Source organism: Mobula birostris, chromosome 2, assembly GCF_030028105.1.
Source record: "Mobula birostris isolate sMobBir1 chromosome 2, sMobBir1.hap1, whole genome shotgun sequence".
Classification (NCBI taxonomy): domain Eukaryota; kingdom Metazoa; phylum Chordata; class Chondrichthyes; order Myliobatiformes; family Myliobatidae; genus Mobula; species Mobula birostris.
Genome location: NC_092371.1, coordinates 82,551,903 through 82,574,014, shown reverse-complemented (window position 1 = coordinate 82,574,014; position 22,112 = coordinate 82,551,903). Strand labels below are relative to the sequence as shown.

The following is a 22,112-nucleotide window of genomic DNA, read 5'->3' as shown; positions in this document are numbered from 1 at the left end:
CAATCTGGTGAACCTTCTCTGTACTCCCTCTATGGCAAGGATGTCTTTCCTCAGATTAGGGGACCAAAACTGCACACAATACTCCAGGTGTGGTCTCACCAAGGCCTTGTACAACTGCAGTAGTACCTCCCTGCTCCTGTACTCAAATCCTCTCGCTATAAATGCCAGCATACCATTCGCCTTTTTCACCGCCTGCTGTACCTGCATGCCCACTTTCAATGACTGGTGTATAATGACACCCAGGTCTCGTTGCACCTCCCCTTTTCCTAATCAGCCACCATTCAGATAATAATCTGTTTTCCTATTTTTGCCACCAAAGTGGATAACTTCACATTTATCCACATTAAATTGCATCTGCCATGAATTTGCCCACTCACCCAACCTATCCAAGTCACCCTGCATCCTCTTAGCATCCTCCTCACAGCTAACACTGCCACCCAGCTTCGTGTCATCCGCAAACTTGGAGATGCTGCATTTAATTCCCTCATCCAAGTCATTAATATATATTGTAAACAACTGGGGTCCCAGCACTGAGCCTTGCGGTACCCCACTAGTCACCGCCTGCCATTCTGAAAAGGTCCCGGTTATTCCCACTCTTTGCTTCCTGTCTGCTAACCAACTCTCCACCCACACCAATACCTTACCCCAATACCGTGTGCTTTAAGTTTGCACACTAATCTCCTGTGTGGGACCTTGTCAAAAGCCTTCTGAAAATCCAAATATACCACATCCACTGGTTCTCCCCTATCCACTCTACTAGTTACATCCTCAAAAAATTCTATGAGATTCGTCAGACATGATTTTCCTTTCACAAATCCATGCTGACTTTGTCCGATCATTTCACCGCTTTCCAAATGTGCTGTTATCACATCCTTGATAACTGACTCCAGCAGTTTCCCCACCACCGACGTTAGGCTAACCGGTCTATAATTCGCCGGTTTCTCTCTCCCTCCTTTTTTAAAAAGTGGAGTTACATTAGCCACCCTCCAATCCTCAGGAACTAGTCCAGAATCTAACGAGTTTTGAAAAATTATCACTAATGCATCCACTATTTCTTGGGCTACTTCCTTAAGCACCCTGGGATGCAGACCATCTGGCCCTGGGGATTTATCTGCCTTCAATCCCTTCAATTTACCTAACACCACTTCCCTACTAACATGTATTTCGCTCAGTTCCTCCATCTCACTGGACCCTCTGTCCCCTACTATTTCTGGAAGATTATTTATGTCCTCCTTAGTAAAGACAGAACCAAAGTAATTATTCAATTGGTCTGCCATGTCCTTGCTCCCCATAATCAATTCACCTGTTTCTGTCTGCAGGGGACCTACATTTGTCTTTACCAGTCTTTTCCTTTTTACATATCTATAAAAGCTTTTACAGTCCGTTTTTATGTTGCCTGCCAGTTTTCTCTCATAATCTTTTTTCCCCTTCCTAATTAAGCCCTTTGTCCTCCTCTGCTGAACTCTGAATTTCTCCCAGTCCTCAGGTGAGCCACTTTCTCTAGCTAATTTGTATGCTTCTTCTTTGGAATTGATACTATCCCTAATTTCTCTTGTCAGCCACGGGTGCACTACCTTCCTTGATTTATTTTTTTGCCAAACTGGGATGAACATTTGTTGCAGTTCATCCATGCAACCTTTAAATGCTTGCCATTGTATATCCACCGTCAACCCTTTAAGTGTCATTTGCCAGTCTATCTTAGCTAATTCACGTCTCATAGCTTCAAAGTTACCCCTCTTTAAGTTCAGAACCTTTGTTTCTGAATTAACTATGTCACTCTCCATCTTAATGAAGAATTCCACCATATTATGGTCACTCTTACCCAAGGGGCCCCTCACGACAAGATCGCTAATTAACCCTTCCTCATTGCTCAAAACCCAATCCAGAATAGCCTGCTCTCTAGTCGGTTCCTCGACATGTTGGTTCAAAAAACCATCCCGCATACATTCCAAGAAATCCTCTTCCTCAGCACCTTTACCAATTTGGTTCACCCAATCTACATGTAGATTGAAATCACCCATTATAACTGCTGTTCCTTTATTGCACACATTTCTAATTTCCTGTTTAATACCATCTCCGACCTCACTACTACTGTTAGGTGGCCTGTACACAACTCCCACCAGCGTCTTCTGCCCCTTAGTGTTACGCAGCTCTACCCATATCGATTCCACATCTTCCCGGCTTATGTCCTTCCTTTCTATTGCGTTAATCTCTTCTTTAACCAGCAACGCCACCCGACCTCCCCTTCCTTCATGTCTATCCCTCCTGAATATTGAATATCCCTGAACGTTGAGCTCCCATCCCTGGTCACCCTGGAGCCATGTCTCTGTGATCCCAACTATATCATAATCATTAATAACAATCTGCACTTTCAATTCATCCACCCTATTACAAATGCTCCTTGCATTGACACACAAAGCCTTCAGGCGCTCTTTTACAACTCTCTTAGCCCTTATACAATTATGCTGAAAAGTGGCCCTCTTTAATGCTTGCCCTAGATTTGTCGGTCTGCCACTTTTACTTTTCTCCATAGTACTGAGCAAATTGCTTTGCTCATGCTTGAGTGCTTAGTGGTGGGTGCTGATGATTTTTTTTGGTGGGGGAGGGGGATCGTTGATTGCTGCCGCTTACGCGCGAGAGGGAGGGGCACTGGGGGGGGACTTTTGGGTTTTTATGTTTAACTGTTGTTCATTCTTTGGGGCACTCCTTTGTTTTTGTGGATGGTTGCGAAGAAAAAACATTTCAAGATGTATATTGTACACATTTCTCTGACACTAAGTTGCACCTTTGAATTAATTTCTCCTCATCTCTGTTCTAAAGAGACATCACCTTTTCTGAAGCTGAGCTCTCTGATCTTAGACTCTCCCACTATTGGAAACTACTCACAATACTCCAAGTGTGGTCTGACCAGTGCCTTATAAAATCTCAGCATTACGTACTTGGTTTTATATTCCATCCCTCTTGAAAAGAATGCTTCTTTACGACCATCTTCATGTTATGATTTGCAGCTAACCTTAGCTAACAAATCCAGAGTTTCAGACATTAAAATCTTGCATATGTGCAGTTAAGTGCAGACCCCAGGTACTTGCCTAGTTTCAGACCAATGCACATAGGTCTCACAATCTTACTGCAATTCCCTTGCATTATATGAGAAAATATCAGATTCTCATTTAAATGAATGTCAATTTCCTAACTGTATATGAAGGAATAAAAGAGGCAAGTATTAAGACACATTAAACCTTTTGTTATTTGTGATTCGATACTATTTTAATGTGGGAAATATTTTTACATGTTGAAATAAAGCTTCAACCGTAGCTTTGTCTCTTGCCAATCCAACATGAAATTTACCTGAGATTGTTTATCACCAAGACTTTACCACCAAGTTTATAAGGAGTCTGTACGTTCTCCCTATGACCTTGTGGGTTTTCCCCTGAAGTTCCAGTTTCCTCCAACACTCTAAATATGTATGGGTTAGAGTTAGAGAGTTATAGGCATGCTAGGTTGGTGCTGGAAGCATAGGGCCATGTGCGGGCTTTCCCACCAAACTGTGTTAGTGTTGACGCAAACAACGTGTTTTACTATATTTTGTGTACACGTAACAAATAAAGCTTACCTTAATCTTAGGAAATCTAAAAATAGAGCTCAGGGTTAGTCATTCACAATGGAACTGAGAAATTAGATTAGACTGAGGCGAATCTTTGGTATTCCTTTTCCTCAAAGGGTTGATAGAATTTGAAAATATCCACATATTTAGTCAAAGAGCTAACAAAGCCACCGATTACTTGTCATCAGCAAGCTTGCTAACCAACCTATTATGTTTTCATCTAAATCATTTATACATAATCACAGAGGTCCCACTATGAATCACTGTCCTATTCTATGTCATATGGGAACTCCAACTCAAGCTACTTCCTATGAAACACGATTACAGATGGGACAAATACTGTCAACTGGCTGAGCTCAAGTAAAGCTGACATCACTGCCATGTACCCACAAAGATGAATTCTTTGCAGATTTCACTTTTCAGAAGGTGGTCATTTTACACCCCAAGCAAGTGCAGTGAGAGGAAGATCTCCCCTTCCCTCTTTCTAACCAATATTTAACTGAGTACTGATGGATGATCATCACCATCATCATGTGCCATAACGTGGGCGATCATGACTGTTCCTGGGAAATTTTTCTACAGAAGTCTGCCTGGCATCAGTGGTCACATAACCAGGATATGCATATCAGTTGCTAATATGACCATCTACCACCTGCTCCCATGGCTTCACGTGACCCTGATCAAGGGACTAAGCAGATGCCTAAGGGTAACCTTCAGGCTAGCATTAGGAGTACCTCACACCTCTTTTGGAAGCAACGCATCTCCATCCCACCACCCACTGATGGATGATAGGGTTTCCCCATTGAGTGTGGTCAGAGCTAGTATCACATCAAGGATGCCTGTCACCATGGCCATCCATTTTTCTGGCCACCTTCTGAGACAATCACCTCTTCCACATTCCCTTCTCAGTAATACTGATATGTTCTCAAACCCTTAATTCTACCTCTTCCATTGAAGATGGCAATATGTTTTTTTTATGGCATTATCTTTGTTCACACTATACACTGCATCATTGTTGCTCATGCGCTCATTGTACTTATCATTACCAAGTATGCTGTTTTTATAAAACACCAAGTAAACAAGAGGTTTCATTGCACCCTGGTACATATAACAATAAACTAATCTGACTACAGCACCCTGGGTGCTCACCTGAACGAGATGGAAAAAGAAAGTCAGAGAGCAATTTCTTAGTATATGGAAGTAATCTTGGTTCCGATAAGGCGATTTGGGTCATTCAAAGTCCAGTTTACTTACCTTTGTGATTAAATCCATTTCAGCTGGATGGACAGTATTGCATCAAGGCAGCTTGGGAAGACTAGAGTAATAACACTGCCTTATTTGACCCCAATTTGGAACAGGATCGAATCCAACTGGGGCTGAAACTCGCTTGTTATCAATTGGCAAACAGAATCATCATTGCTTTCTGAGAAAAGGATAGCTCAATAAACAATACAAATCTTCATCAGGTTTCTATTCTTAAGTCTGGTAATAAAATAACCAATTGAACTCAGAAGAAAAAAAAATTCTAGTTTAAAAACTTAGCTACAATTTTGTTCTCCTTCATACTATAGGAAAGTGATAGCTCACTGGGAAACAAATTGTATGATCTGTGCATAAAATTTGCAAGGTAAGGCACCCAGCAATGCAGTTTCAGAAAGAATTGAACAAAAGCTGAATCCACAAAAGATTCAAAGAGGGCCTCCACGGTGAAGGCCAGGCTAGAACCCATGCTAGGTTAGGGTCTGGCCCCTTCTGTTGGTGCTGCCTCCAGTGTTCGCTCTGTGGGAGGCAAGCTGGATTGCGTTCATCTGCAGCTGACCCAGTGCGAGCTGAGGAACTGCAGCATGCTTATTCTTGCAGAAACATGGCTCAGGACAACATCCCATGCACCATCAGTCTTCAGGGCATGCCACCCTGGGACTTGAGCTAATATTATTTTTTGAAGACTATGTGTATGCACTATCATAACTATTTGTGCTGCATGTGCTTTGTACGTTGGTCCCAGAGGAACACTATTTCATTTAGTTCTATACATGTATATGGTTAAATGACAATTAAACTTGAACAATGAGAATAATCACATTAATCATTCTTCTCTCAAAGTCATATGCAGTGGTATGCAGCATTAAATTCACATGGTTGATGATGAAACCCTACTAAAAGATTATTTGTATAACATAGAAATCTACAGCACATTACAGGCCTTTTGGCCCACAATGCTGCGCTGAACTCTATTATTTACCTTATTAAAAAGATACCCTAAACCAGGGTTTCCCAATCTGGGGTTCACAGACCCCTTGTTTAATGGTATTGGTCCACAGCATAAAAAAAAAGTTCGGAAACCCTGCCTAACACTGTTTTACAAAGAGGAAGGATTATTAATAAGCAGGACAAAAAGGGAAAAGAGACAAAGTTTTAAGATAAGAGTTTGTAGATGCTGCAACCTAATGACCAATGGTCCCTGTCAACACTCCTGGTCTGAAAAACCCTGATCAAATATTCCTATTCAAACAAAGCTTTCCATAAAGTGTAAAACAAGTGAAACTCTTGTGTTTGTTTACTTAAAGCAATGGCTAGAAATAAAAGCCATCAATATCAAGATCTAAAACAGAACCAAAGAAAACCAAATTCCTAAGAATTCAGCCTGTTCACATAAAATCTCTCAACTTGATGCTTTACCTAAAGATAAATCTGACTCAAAAACATATTTAATTTTAGAGGTACAGCAGGGCAACAGGGCCTTCCAACTAAACAAATGCTTGCCACCCACTCACACCCATGTAATCAATTAACCTACTAACCCATACGTCTTAGGAATGTGGGAGGAAACTGGAGCGCCTGGACGAAACCACCCGGTCACGAAGAAAGCATACAAAAATCATAGATAGCAGCAGGAATTTAACATAGGCCACTGGCTCTGTACTAGTATTAAACTAACCATTACACTGCCATTCCACCCCTGTGGAATTACCAAAATACACGTCACCAAATACAACCCTGAGAATTATTTACTTGTGGGCATACACAGTACACATAGTAGTGCAGCGGTTAGCATATCGCTACCACTGCTCAGGGTGTCAAAATTCAGAGTTCATTCGCAACGTCTTCTTTACGGACTGGGCCGTATTCACTAGTTTTTTTTTAAAACGTAAACACAAGGAATTCTGCAGATGCTGGAAATTCAAGCAACACACATCAAAGTTGCTGGTGAACGCAGCAGGCCAGGCAGCATCTCTAGGAAGAGGTACAGTCGACGTTTCGGGCCGAGACCCTTCGTCAGGACTAACTGAAGGAAGAGCTAGTAAGAGATTTGAAAGTGGGAGGGGGACATCCAAAATGATAGGAGAAGACAGGAGGGGGAGGGATGGAGCCAAGAGCTAGACAGTTGATTGGCAAAGGGATATGAGATAATAAGGGATATTAACATTGACTTCTCTAACTTCCGCTAATGCCCCACCTCCCCCTCGTACCCCATCCGTTATTTATTTATATACACACATTCTTTCTCTCTCTCTCTCCTTTTTCTCCCTCTGTCTCTCTGACTATACCCCTTGCCCATCCTCTGGGTTTTCCCCCCCTCCACCTTTTCCTTCTCCCTGGGCCTCCTGTCCCATGATCCTCTCGTATCCCCTTTTGCCAATCACCTGTCCAGCTCTTGGCTCCATCCCTCCCCCTCCTGTCTTCTCCTATCATTTCGGATCTCCCCCTCCCCCTCTCAAATCTCTTACTGTACCTCTTCCTAGAGATGCTGCCTGGCCTGCTGCGTTCACCAGCAACTTTGATGTGTGTTGCTTCACTAGTTTTTTGTAGGATTTTCCATTAAAGAGCATTGATGTTTCCATAACAAGCCATGATGCAACCAGTCAACATACTATCCACCACACATCTATCGAAGTTTGTCAAAAGTTTTAGGTACCATGCCCAATCTTTGCAAACTTCTAAGGAAGTAGAGGTGCTGCCATACTTTGCTGTAATGGCACTTACGTGCTGGGTTCAGGACAGATCCTCTGAAAAGATAACACTGAGAAATTTAAAGTTGCTGATCCTCTCTATCTCTGATCCTCCAATGAGGACCGGCTCATGAATCTCTAGTTTCCTCCCCATGAAGTCAAAAATCAGGTCATAGGTCTTGCTGACCTTGAGTGAGAATTTGTTATTGTGGCATCACTCAGCTGGATTTTCAATCTCCTTCCTATATGCTGATTCAGCATCACCTTTGATTTGGCCAACAACAGTGGTGTCATCAGCAAACTTAGATATGGCACTGGAACTGTGCGTAGCCTCACAGTCATAAGGATAAAGCAAGCAGAGCAGGTCATCACGTTCTTCTTAAGCACCAGTATAATTAAAGCCTGCTTGAAGCAGGTGGGTATGTCAGACTGCCAAAGCAAGAAGTTACATATATTGGTGAGCACTCCAGCCAGTTGATCAGCACAGTCTTTAGTACTCGGCCAGATACCCCATCTGGGCCGGATGCTCTCTGTGTGTTCACCTTCCTGAAGGAAGCCCTCGCAGACTGAAATCACATCTCATCAGGGGCTGTGGGTGTTTCTGAAAGTTCCTCCATGTTCTGACTGTCAAAGCGAGCATAGAAGGCATTAAGTTAATCTGAAAGCAAAGCCTTGTTGTCACCTATGTCACTTGATTTCACTTTGCAAGAGTAATAGCATTTAAGCCCTGCCACAGCTCTCAAATATCCTTTAGTGATTTAAGTTTGGTCCAGAATTGCCACTTTGCACATAAGAAGGCTTTCCAGAGACTCAAAGTTCAAAGATTATCCAACAAAAAATATGCACTGCGTTTTCTCTGGTATATCTTATTTAACATAAGTCATCACCAATATGTTGACATTTATTCTGCTTTAGGAAACAATGGCAAAATGTGCTCAGGGAATTGCAGACATTCTCAAATAAATACGCAAATGCATGATTACAACCAGCAACATAGGGGAAATTTGATCTGCACCTGGAAATTCCAGAGCATTGGCAGATCGGAAATGGAAGTGACATTCTGGGGAAAAGCCCAAAATGAAGCAAGATAACATACAGGCTTTGCTTAGTAGTAGTTACCAAGTTTTCTATTTCTGTTGCATCACTAATTTGGATAAGTTTCAAAATAAACTACAATCCCTACAAAATAAATGACCATTCATTCTAATGGATCAGTACTTCACAATAAATTTAGGTACAGCTCCCAGTAGGATCTTTCGCCTATTTCAGAAACTACATTAATTCACTCGTTCACACTGAGTTGACCAGCAAACTAACAGCCGACTTCACAACAGACAAGCAATGAAATAAGAAGACAGGTTCTTTTAAGTGGGGGTACTCTGCAGAAGACCTTTGCAGAATAGACACAAATACACATATTATTGTAATTTATAGTATATTTTATGTATTGCATTATACTGCTGCCACAAAAAACAACAAATTTCATAACACATGTTAGTGATAATAAACCTTATTCTGAACCTTAAGTAGTAAGTCTTTAAGAATCTGCAGAGGTAATAAAAGAAAGACCATGAAAATTAAACTGAATGCACAATAAGTCCCATTATTTTGCTCAATAAAAGGCTGCAATGATGATTTTATTACTCAATAAAGGTAAAAATTCCTTCTCAATTTTACTAATAGCCATGCAATGACATAATTTTCCAATCATGCCCATTTCTTAATTCCTGACACCAAGTCCTACCTTTAAACAGTCATACAAACTGGACTTTCCGTCATTTAGTTCCTTGAAGCTATTGATCTCAATCTCTCTCTTGCTCTCATTTTCTATGAAGCTTTGTGAAACGCTGCTCAGATTTTCATGCATGTGGAGAGAAAAAAAAAAGTGTAGGAATGATTTGACATTCAAAAGCAAAAATCAGCTTTCGGAATGTGATCAGATTAAATTTAAATACATCATAATTATTCTATAACTGATATTGCAGTTAATATTCCTACTTTGCCTCCTCTCAATCAAATTCCAGGTGGTATATTTTCGGTTACCTGGAGAAATCAGCAGTAGCAAAACACTGCATTCGCAATGGCCATATGATTGATATCGACGGCACAAGACTACTGTGCCGCGCCAATGGCTTTTGGGACCACCTGGTAAAGGAAGCCATTGAAGTAAAACTACAGGCAAAGAATTTTAACAAAGGTGAAGATCTCACTCTGGAACTGGAACCCGATTGTAAACAAGGTGGGACAGCAGAAACCTGATAGGATGAGGACTAACCTATCAGGAGGGATGGACAACAGGAGTACAAAAACCACCGGACGAGATGTGCCCAAGCATCATCCCAGATGAATATGGCAGTTTGGCATCGAAACATCAGTTATAATTGATATCTGTACTCGGCTAGAAGCCCAAGAAGGGTTTATTCATCCCAGATCAGTCTTTATTTAAATGGGGAAAGAATTTAAAGTTCTGAGATGCAACGGGACTTGGGAGTCCTCGTACAGGATACCCTTAAGGTTAGCCTCCAGGTTGAGTCGGTGGTGAAGAAGGCGAATGCAATGTTGGCATTCATTTCTAGAGGAATAGAGTATAGGAGCAGGGATGTGATGTTGAGGCTCTATAAGTCGCTGGTGAGACCTCACTTGGAGTACTGTGGGCAATTTTGGTCTCCTTATTTAAGAAAGGATCTGCTAACGTTGAAGAGGGTACAGAGAAGATTCACTAGAATGATTCCAGGAATGAGAGGGTTAACATATGAAGAACGTTTGTCTGCTCTTGGACTGTATTCCTTGGAGTTTAGAAGAATGAGGGGAGACCTCATAGAAACATTTCAAATGTTGAAAGGCATGGATAGAGTGGATGTGGCAAAGTTGTTTCCCATGATGGGGGAGTCTAGTACGAGAGGGCATGACTTAAGGATTGAAGGGCACCCATTCAGAACAGAAATGCCAAGAAATTTTTTTAGCCAGAGGGTGGTGAATCTATGGAATTTGTTGCCACGGGTGGCAGTGGAGGCCAAGTCATTGGGTGTATTTAAGGCAGAGATTGATAGGTATCTGAGTAGCCAGGGCATCAAAGGTTATGGTGAGAAGGCTGGGGAGTGGGACTAAATGGGAGAATAGATCAGCTCATGATAAAATGGCGGAGCAGACCCGACAGGCCGAATGGCCGACTTCTGCTCCTTTGTCTTATGGTCTTATGGTTTTTATAGCCACCTGAGGACAGAGGATCCCAACCTTTTTTATGCCATGAACCAATACCATTAAGCAGGGGGTCTTAAGTTTCTGCTGCTACTAATGGCTCCAAGTGCCTCAAAGTTGCACAGCTTCCAGAGGGAATGCAAGTGATTGTCCTTGATAGGCAAGATTTAATGGAGCCCTAGTAGAATCATGTCAACGGGGAGAAGAAGCCAAAAAAAAAATCCCTTTAACAACCAATATCACACCAAAAATTGCTACCGTGATATCTGCACTAGGAAGTCAATCCAAGAACCCAGCTGTCCTTCTGCAAGGTACAGTCCACAGGCAAAAGTTTTCAGTTTCTTTATCAATGATGTTGCTTCATCATTGACCATTCCCTCATCACAAAATCAAAAGTGGGAAGTCTCAGGACACCAGAGTGGTGTAGCTGTTAGCACAAGGCTATTACAGTTTGGGACAGAATTCAATTCTGGCATCTTCTGCAAGAACACATAGGTTTCCTCTGCGTGCTCCGGTTTCCTCCCACAGTCCAAAGACATACCAGTAAGTAGGTTAATTGGTCACTGTACATTGTCCTGCGATTAGGCTGGGGTTCAATAGTTCGGCAACATGCACAAAATGCTGGAGGAATCAGCAGGCCAGGTAGCATCTATGGAAGAGTAAACAGTCAACGTTTTGAGCCAAGGACTTTCATCAGGACTGGAGAAAAAGTCAGAGCAAGGTGGGGGGGGGGTGGTGAAATAAAGAGCTGGTAAGTCAATTGGTGAAGGAGCTAAAGGGCTGGAGAAGGGGGAATCTCATAGGAGAGATTCATAGGAGGAAGGCCATGAAAGAAAGGGAAGGGAGAGGATCACCAGAGGGAGGAGATAAGGTGAGAGTGGAATGGGGATGGAGGGGAGGGGGGCCAATTACTGGAAGTTGAGAAATCTATGTTCATGCCATCAGGTTGGAGGTTATCCAGACAGAATATAAGATGTTGTTCCTCCAACCTGAGTGTGGCCTCATTCCAGCAGTAGAGGAGGCCACAAACTGACATACCAGAACAGGAATGGGAAGTAGAATTAAAATGAGTGGCCACTGCAAGATCTTTTCCTGATCGATGGAGCACAGGTGCTCAGCGAAGTGGTCTCCCAATATACGCCGGTCTCACCGATATACAGGAGGCCACACCAGGTGCACTGGACATAGTAGATGACCCCAACAGACTCACAGGTGAAGTGTTGCCTCTGGAAAGTCTGCCTGGGACCCTGAATGGTAGTGAGGGAGGAGGTGTAGGAGCAGGTGTGGCATTTGTTCTGCTTGCAAAGAAAAGTGCCAGGAGGGATGTAACATTCTGTAAGGTTTCACTGATAATGTAATGGTTTCTCTGCAGCAGCAATGTTTGGGTTATGACTAAAGATAATGGGGTTTGGAATGCTCTTGTTCTTTCTTAAGAGTCTGGAAGAGAGTTTTCCGTGATCTTTTGCTGGGGAGCGATGAGGAGAGAAGACGGGAATGGAGAGAGTTGGTAGACCACCGGACAGAGTGGACATGGAGTGAGGGTCCGAAGGGCAATGACGATCGGAGGAAGTCGATGGTGGATGAACTGCTCACCAGTGAGTTCCAACTTTGTGCAATAAACTGTTTCATAAGAATGGGCCCTTCTCCTTTCTTTTCGTTTTCTTTACTAACCATAGAGTCAAAGTAAGAATTATAAAGCTTAATCGTTTAATCGCATATTGTGTACTGTTTGTTATTTCGGGGTACTGATTTGTAACAGGGGACACATCGCGCAGCATCCATGCAGGATTTAAGTTTGGCCGGGCCTGGGGCTAACACCCCCTAAATTAAGCCGCAAGCTGAAGCGAGAGTTACAGGGAGATCAGTGGGAGTTACAGTGGGGAGGAACAAATGAACAAGGGAGTCATGTAGATCTCTGCAGAAAGTGTAAAGTGTGTGGTGGTGGGGGTGGGGGGAGGAGGGCAAGATATGCTTGGTGGTGAACTCCCATTGATGATGGCAGAAGTCACAGAGAATTACGTGTTGGACGCAGAGGCGGGTAAGGTGGTAGGTGAGGACAAGAGGAACCCTATCTCTAGTATTCTGGCGGGAGGATGGTGTAAGAGCAAATGGCAGTGAAATGGAAGAGAAGTGGGTGAGGGCAGCATTGATGGAGGAGGAAGGGACACCCCTTTCTTTGAAGGAGAAGGATAACTCCTGAGTTCTGGAATGAAAAGCCTTATCCTGAGAGCAGATGCAGCAGAGATGGAGGAATTGAAAGAAGGTGATGGCATTTTTACAAGTAACAGATGGGAAGAAGTATAGTCCAGGTAGCTGTAGGTTTATAAAAGACATCAGTAGATGAGCAGTCGCATTGAGAAAGGGGAGGGAGGTGAAATCTGACTTCTCATTTTTTTTTCCAGTCCTGATGAATGGTCTCAGCCTGAAACATCAACTGTTTACTCTTTTCCATAGATGCTACCTGTCCTGCTGAGTTCCTCCAGCATTTTGTGTGTGTTGCTTAGATTTCCAGCATCTGCAGATTTTCTCTTGTTAAATAGGTGGGTTGCTGGGCAATGCAGCTCAGTGGGCCATGACAGCCTGTTGGATACTTTATCTCTGAATAAGTAAACTAGATCTCCAATGCTACCTTTTTAAATAGTGGAATTTATTTGCAACTTTAACATTTGATTTCTAGCTTTTCCTGGTTCTGATGAAGAGTTGTCAACCTGAAATATTAACTGTTTTTCTTCCATAGGTCTGCTGAGTACATCCAGCATTTTAATTTTTATTTTAACTAATGGAGTGATCTTTGCCTTTGCCTGACAGGCACATCTGTGTAACAAAGGCACCACCCAGGTAAATAGCAATGACAGCTTGTACTGGACAGATAACAGCTACCACTCAATCTGTACTGTACTGTAACAAGAAGCAGCAGTGGGCCACAGCTCTTGCAACGTGCTCCTCCACTCAGTGTCAAAAAAGGTTCAATGCAAATTTATTATCAAAGTACATATTGTCACCATATACAACTCTGACATTCATTTCCTTGCAGGCATTCAAAGATTCAAAGTACATTTATCATCAAAGTATGTATGCAATATCCAACCCTGAGATTCGCCTTCCCACAGACAGCCACAGAACAAGGAAAAACTGTGACACCCACTTAAAGAAAACATCAAGTCCCCCAAAGCCCAAAAAAAGGAACAAATCATGCACATGGCAAAAAAACAAGTGAAAAACACAGAATATAAAACATCAAACCATGGAGTCATTGAAACAGTCCAGGAATGTTCAGTTCATTTCTATGTAGCGCTGTGTCATTCGTTGACTGCAGGCCACAGAGGTAGTCTGCCCCGATCAAAATCACACAAAATAGCAAAAGGAGAAACACATGATAACATGAACTACAGACCAATCCACAAGCCACATCGATGAAGCCTTCCCCAAGACCCAAGAACCTGGCACCTTCTTCTCACAGCATCCAGTGAGGCATTCATAGTAGAACAAAGAAATACAATAGAGTCAATGAAAAACTACACTCAAAGACTGACAACCAATGTGCAAAAGACACATGGCTCTACTTTCCCACCTGATCCATAGCACTTTCTGTTTTCCACTATTTCATCATGGTCAGTGATTGAAGGTGTTAAACCTGTGGCTACTAACACACAAGAATCCCACATAAATTTAACAAGGATGAATCTTGTAAAATAGTATTAACCTTTTTCCTTTGCAAGCACTCAGCAGCAATCCTCCTCCAACAATCTCACTGACTACTCTGCCCCACACATACACAAATGCTGGAAGAACTCAGCAGGTCAGGCAGCATCTATGGAAATGAATAAACAGTGGCGTTTCGGGCTCAGACTCTTTTTCAATCCGGAATAAAGAGTCAGCATTGAGCCAAGTCCTGACAAAGGGTCTTGACCCGAAACGTCAACTATTTAATTGAACTGAATTGACTTTATTTCTTACATCCTTCATATACAAGTAAAAATCTTTACCTTATGTCTCCATCTAAATGTGCAATGTGTAATTTATAGTAATTTGTAATAAATCGTATGCACAACAGGACAGTCAATATAACATAGAAATACAATTATATCAGCATGAATTAATCAGTCTGATGGCCTGGTGGAAGAAGCTGTCCCGGAGCCTGTTGGTCCTGGCTTTTATGCTGCAGTACCGTTTCCCAGATGGTAGCAGCTGGAACAGTTTGTAGTTGGGATGTCTCAGGTCCCCAATGATCCTTTGGGCCCTTTCTACACACCTGGCTTTGTAAATGTTCTGAATCATGAGAAGTTCACATCTACAGATGCGCTGGGCTGTCCGCACCACTCTCTGCAGAGTCCTGCAATTGGGGGAATTACAGTTCCCATACCAGACAGTGATGCAGCCAGTCAGGATGCTCTCAACCGTGCCCCTGTAGAAAGTTTTTAGGATTTGGGGGCCCATATCAAACTTCTTCAACCGTCTGAGGTGAAAGAGGCGCTGTTGTGCCTTTTACACCACACAGACTACGTGAGATTCTTGGTGATCTGTATGCCAAGGAACTTATAGTTGTTCACCCTCTCAACCCTAGATCCATTGATGTCGATAGGAGTTAGCCTGTCTCCATTCCTCCAGTAGTCCACAACCAGCTCCTTTGTTTTTGCGACACTGAGGGAGAGGTTGTTTTCTTGACACCACTGTGTCAGGATGATTTATTCTTTCCATAGATGTTGCCTGACCTGCTGAGTTCCTTCAGCATTTTCTGTATGTTGCACTGGATTTCTAGCATCTGCAGAATCTCTTGTGTTTATGATTACTCTGCTGCCTGGTTGCACTTCTACTTCTTTCAACTATTCATTTCACAAACACATCTGATTAACATTTCAAATTTCCATAATTTTCAAAGAGGATTAAATGATTAGTTTGAGCTTAACATAGTCCTTCAATTGAAATCTAGACAAGGGGTGCAGTGTGAAGTCAGAATATACCAAAAGAGTAGAGCATAGCAATTATACTATTGATATCATAAACACAAGAGATTCTGCAGAGTAACACAAACTAAATGCAGAGTTCCTCCTGCATTTTTGTGATATTATTTATAAGTCAGACATGATCCTGCCAGAAGTTTAGATAAATTATCAACACAGTAGACCAGAGAGGTACAAAACATGAAACTAAGTTCTAAAAGAGATCAAATACAGAAGATTAGTACTAACAATGAATACATCATCCCGGTTAGTTGGGACACATCATGACTAATACAATTAAACGGCTGCTCCAATTAGTTGAAGTTTCATGGAAACTGTTAGAAAGATAGAAAAAGAGACAAACTGGGTAACAAATTACATATTTAAATGAAATACAGAATAAATTAAAACATTGTCTATACTACTGCAATACTATAAAACTGTGTATTAGTTCCCAATACTTGATTAACAGAGGAATTCATCCAAGTTGTGCTCTTTTGATTGTAAATTAAAAGAATCAGCACAGACACCTAGCGCAGATAACGGGCTGCCTTCATACAATGCTTTAGACCTGGGCTTCCCAACCTTTTGTAATGCCATGGACTCCTGCCTTTAACAGAAGGGTCTGTGGACCCCAGGTTGGAAACTCCTGCTTTAGACAATTGCATCCTCCTAATCTTCATTTTCTTTGTAACATCAAAGATGGTTGTCGATACTTCAAATTCTTCATAGTTTCTAACTTGTTGAAATAATGAAATTGTTTTGTTTTCACTCCTGGCCATCTCTGACTTCTCCAAGCCTGAGTGCTCGAAACTACAGTGAACTAAACAGTCCTGAGTTGTCTGCTGAATTCCTGCCAACTATCAGTGACAAAAAAAATTGCTGCTTTTTAAACATGAACAAACACATGCAATTAACGCTACTTAAAAATTGCTCGTTGGTTGGCGCTCTCCTAAATGGACGTGATATAGTCACCGCTGCCCTTTGACTGCAGCAAAGGGTTTTATGGGTGTCTCGAAGTACGTCATTACAGTAAGATTTAACTATCTCTTATTGATGGGTGGCAGTTAGATCTGTCCCAATCCTGCACATGCTGATGGTGATTAGCAGAATGTGACCCCTCGAGATAGAGCTGCCCTGCCCTGCCCTTTGGCTCCGGTAGGCGTCGCTGCTGAGGCTGGCTGTGCGCACGTGTCGGGCTATCACATCCCGATTTCCATGATGGCGGATTGGCTCTCGGGTTAAAAGGGAGCCTGCTGATTTTGGCGAATGAGCAATTTTAAACGAATATATAACCCTGAACTTTGCCTGCATTCTGTAAGTTAGCGCATTTTAATTCGATTTAGCCAAAAAAAAGTGCCGCTGTAATGTACCATTTGCGCTAATTGGAGGTCACAAACAGAGCACGAGAGTTTTAGTAGTATATAGATACCATTCGCCTTCATCTGTCTGCATACTTACATTCACAAGCTGATGTTAAAGCACCATCCAACTTTCATAATCAGATGACCTGTATTTTTTTTAAAAAGTGATGCACAAGGAACAAATGTCAGGAGAATTCCCCTGTTTGACCTCGAATATTCCCATACAATTGTCTGTACTCACACAAGAGAAAACACGAGGCTGTGGTTTAAAGTTACTCAAAGAAAATACCAGAGACATTGACAGCATCTGGTCAATAATGCACTCGGAGCTTGATTCAGTCTACCCTCTAGATTGAAGTTCAAACTTAAAGCTTTCTGATTAAGGAATGTAAAAGCTCTAAATTCAAATTTAATCCAGAAATTAATCTCTAAACCTCGATGGGAACTCTCAGTTCAATTTTCGGTTTGATTACTATATTTACGTAGAGCATTCCACTCCAGCACAAAAACAAGCCCTTCAGCCCATTGAGTTCATGCCTTACTGTTAATCTGCCTAGTCCCATTGACCTGCACCTGGACAACATCCCTCCACACTCCTCCCATCCACACACTTATCCAAACTTGTTAAAATCAAACCCGCATCTAGCATTTTCGCTGGCAGCTTGATCCACACTCACACCACCCTGAGTGAAGAAGCTTCCCTTCATGTTCCCCTTGAAAATTTAATCTTTCACTCTTACACATAAGAGACCTTGAAAAGATAAAATACTTCTAATGTCAATGCATGTACAGACGCTTCTGTGTCCAGCATCACTTTATGGACATACAATCAGACAATGTACTTACACTACCTTATACATTTCCGGTGTTTTTTCATTATTATTGTGTTCTTTATCTTGTAGCATTTTTTGTTACACTGGATCTAATACAGCACAATTATTTTGTTCTCCTTCACACCTGTGTACTGTGAATGGCATTAAACAACCTTGAATCTTGACTATTGCCCTTAATTCTGAGGTCCATGAACCAATGGGGCATTTCAACTACCCATAGCACACCCAGGGAAAAGGAAATTACAAGAGAACAATACTAAGGCCACTAGGACTGGTCACTTTCTAAAGATTTGTGCTCAGAAAACTGGATGGCAATTCAGAAATAATGTCCTTCTTCCTTCTCACAATTTCAATTGCTTGATGTACAAGCTCTTCCCACAGCCACAATTGAATAGTGGTTCAGGAACAGTTATTACTCCTCAACATCAGGCTCTTGAACCAGTGGGGATAACCTCACTCATCCCATCATAGAACTGTTTCCACAACCTGTGGACTCACTATCTTACGTTCTCGATATTCTTTGCTTATTTGTTTATTTTCACTATTTCTTTTATTGTTTATATTTGCACAGTTTGTCTTTTGCACATTGGTTGTTTGTCCACTTTAAGTGTGGTGTCTCACTGATTTTATTATGAATCTTGGATTTACTGAGTATGCCCGCAAGAAAATGAATCTCAAGGTTGTATACGGTGACACACACACACACACACACACTTTGATAATAAGTTTACTTTGAAAGAAAGATGATCACCCTTGGTGCTGGATGTGTGGTGACACTTGCAGGCTGCCCCCAGCACAGCCTCGGGTATGTTGTTAATGCAAAGAACACACTTCACTGTACATGTGATACATAAATCTGAATCTGCCTCCAAAGATGCTGTCTGACCCACTGAATTCTTCCAGCACTGTTTTTTTTCCCCACTCGAGTTTAACATCTGCAGTCTCCTTTTTTTGCACAATTGAATAATGTGTTGGCGCGTGGCCAAGTGGTTGAGGTGTCGGTCTAGTGATCCGAAGGTCGCTAGTTCGAGCCTCAGCTGAGGCAGTGTGTTGTGTCCTTGAGCAAGGCACTAACCACACATTGCTCTGCGACCGTGCCAAACTGTATCAGCCCTAGTGCCCTTCCCTTGGACAACATCGGTGGTGTGGAGAGGGGAGACTTGCAGCATGGGCAACTTCCGGTCTTCCATACAACCTTGCCCAGGCCTGTGCCCTGAAAACCTTTCAAGGTGCAAATCCATGGTCTCACGAGACTAACGGATGCCTATACAAAGTTCTACCCTGACCAGCATTATTGGATTAAATGGCGGAGTAAAAAGACCGTCCGACATAGTAGCAGAATTAAGCCATTCAGCTCAGTGAGTCTGCCCCACCATTCAATCCCAAGTGATTTCCCCCCTTCAACCATCCTCCCATAACCTTAGCCAATCAAGAACCTAACAGTCTCTCTCTTAAATAATCAAATGACATGGCCTCCGGGGCAATGAATTCCAGATTCAGCGCCCTTTGGCTAAAGAGATTTCCTCCTCATATCAGATCGAAAGGGAGTCTGTGGCTGTGTCTTTGTCCCCCATACTGTCCTACTACCGGAAACATCCACTCCACGTCCATTCTCTTTCAGTACTCAGATTTCTCCTCATCTTTCCAAACTCCAGTAGAGTACAGGCCCAGAGCCCAAAAATACTCCACATATATTTAGCCCTTCATTCCTGTGAACCTTCGCCAGGGCCAACATCTTTCCTTAAATACAGAACAGTCCAATGTGATCTGCCCAACACTTTATAAAACCTCACCATTACACCAGAGGTTTAACATTCTAGTCCTCTCAAAAGGATCATCACTTCATGATTTCCTGAGGTCCCAAGAATAATGCTGCCTGGAGTTTAACTACTTGAAACGTGGCTCCTGGTAGGGTCACCCACAGTGATAAGATCAAGGGAAGGTTCCAGACAAAGACCTCAGTGATGGAGTGAGTAGATGATGACACATCACAACTGCAATGAAAGCAAAAGAAGGCTGCAGTAGTGCAGAACCCGAATCATCTTACACTCCATGCCAATATCCCTGACCTCGATCTGTCAATGATTGTGTGGTGGCTGCCCATACATTAGCCACCCCACATTAAACAAATTCACGCTCAGGCATTCTGCGTTAAGGGAATAACCCCTTGGAAGAACTTCATACTCGACTCAAATGATCACACCACCTCCCTAAGTGAATGCTGGCACTGCATTTGGAGACAGGAGAAACTGGAGATGGAGTAGTGAGACAGTCTCACAGAAGCCCCACAGACAGCACCCTCAGGCGGGGTTTTGACCTAAAATGTCGACAGCTTCTTTCCTCTCACTGCTAACAAACAGTACATTAACCTTCCTTACTACCAACTTAGTGCCACATAACAATCAGAGGCCCATATACAGTATATCACTCGTAACACTCTTCACAGCAGGCAGCAGGTTTCAGTTAAAAACCCTTCATCAGAACTGAGAAAACAAGTCAATGTCCAATGCCCCCAAAACATGGACTGATCACAAAAAGGGGATCAATAACTGCAAATCTGATGCAGGGCTTCAATCCGAAACATCAACAAATCTTTGACCCTCACCTCCACCCCAAGGATGTTGTTCGTGTCTCCAAAGCTCTACTAGCACAAATCATGCATGTTCTTCACACAAGGGGATATCTTGGAGGCTGAACTTGCTTCTCCAGTGGCAATAAAAGTCGTCATGTCCCAAACAGAGCTAGGGAAGTTCCCCTCCAGTTTGTTAAATACCTTTTAAAAAGACAGTTTGCATGGATGTCAGCTGAGGAGCAAGTTTCCCCTTCACTTTATTGGTTGAAAAAGTCTTTTAAGACATCTTAATACTGTGAAAGGCCAAATGCAAATCCAACCACCTTTACCAGTCTTCAATCCACGTCGCCTTGCTGAACTTCAGCAAGTACAGGCCCAGAGCCATTACCAGCTCCTCACACATAAAGCCTTTCCACAGGACAGGAGAGGAAGGAGGAAGAACCTCCTTTCCTTTTCAGTCCCAATGAAGGTTCTCAACCCGAATCTTTGACTGTTCATTCCCCTCCATGGATGCTCCCTGATCTGCAGAGTTCCTCCTCATTCTGTGGGTATTGCTCTATCAGGGGTTGCCAACCTGGGGTCCAGACCCCCTCGGTTAAGGGTAGGGGTGCATGGCATAAAAAAGGTTGGCAGTTTCCCCCGCTAGATTTCCAGCGTCAGCAGAATCGCTTGTGTTTATGTCAAACCTTTCAATTTTGTGATCATTCTTGTGAATGATCGAACCTCCCTCCCCCCCCCTCCGACGACCCTCTCCGGATTCAGCACAGCTTTCCTGAGATAAGGGGCCCAGAATAGCTCACGTTACAGTCTAATATAACGTCAAAACGTTTCCCTCCCTCCCACCATCCGCAGATGCCGTTTAGCTCCTCCAGTAGATTGGAGGGTTGCACCATGTACCAGCACCTCGCAGTCCCTTATGACTTCCAATGAATAAGCAAAAGGCCCGGCTGGGGTAATGACACAGCAGTGCAGGCCTCCTGCGGCCGCTGCTGCACACCGGCCCGGCTTTCGCCTCTCTCCGACCGGCGTCAGTCAAGAGATTCGAGCAGCGAAGGAGAAGAGCTTCAAGCAAATGCTTCTACATCTATCACCGGGAAGGAGAACTGCAGCCTTACCTTCCGTCTCCTGGGCCGGCGAGCGGGAGCCCCGGGGTTAGGCCGCGATCACCCGGCTGAGCGAGGAACGAGGACCGGCAGCGATGAGGGCTTCTGTCCCAGCAGCAGCAACGACGCCGCCGCTCACACCCCTGTATGAGGGCGGGGGGCAGGGGACCGCCGATGCCGGGATGAGATGGGAGCGCTCCGGGATCGGCCCTGAAGCCTCTTGTTTACATTCAAACCCCCCCAACCTACCCCTCCTCCTCCGCCTCCGCCGCCGCGCCGCCGTCGTACGTGCGTACGTACGCGCACAAAAGCTTGTGACGTAGATAGTCAGAGGTTGCGACGTCAGCTGAGCTGGCGCGTCTCCTCGCCCTTCACGGGAAACAACACCCGAGTCCCCGCCCTCGTCGAGCACGTGATCATCCACTGCGCTGAATATTCATGAAGGGGCGGGAAACGATTCGCCCTTTCATGAGCGGTTGGTCGAGGAAAATTAAAATGAGGGGGCGGTCCTAATTTGGTGGAATATTAATACGGGAAGGAGTGGGCCC

At 43.2% G+C, this 22,112-nt stretch overlaps 1 protein-coding gene across 2 annotated transcripts in view; it reads right to left on the bottom strand.

Moving 5' to 3' along the window:
- The window catches only part of oser1 (oxidative stress responsive serine-rich 1), a 35,630-nt gene extending 13,795 nt beyond the window's left edge, over window positions 1–21,835 (bottom strand). Inside the window, exons 1-2 of one of the 2 annotated variants that reach the window (XM_072244081.1) lie at window positions 21,577–21,835; window positions 9,299–9,401 (exon numbers count right to left, since the gene is read on the bottom strand). The gene's annotated coding sequence lies outside the window, so the exon portion shown is untranslated. The remainder of the gene's footprint in view (window positions 1–9,298; window positions 9,402–21,576) is intronic. The other variant, XM_072244072.1, reaches the window with a different exon arrangement.
- Window positions 21,836–22,112: the final 277 nt, after the last annotated feature.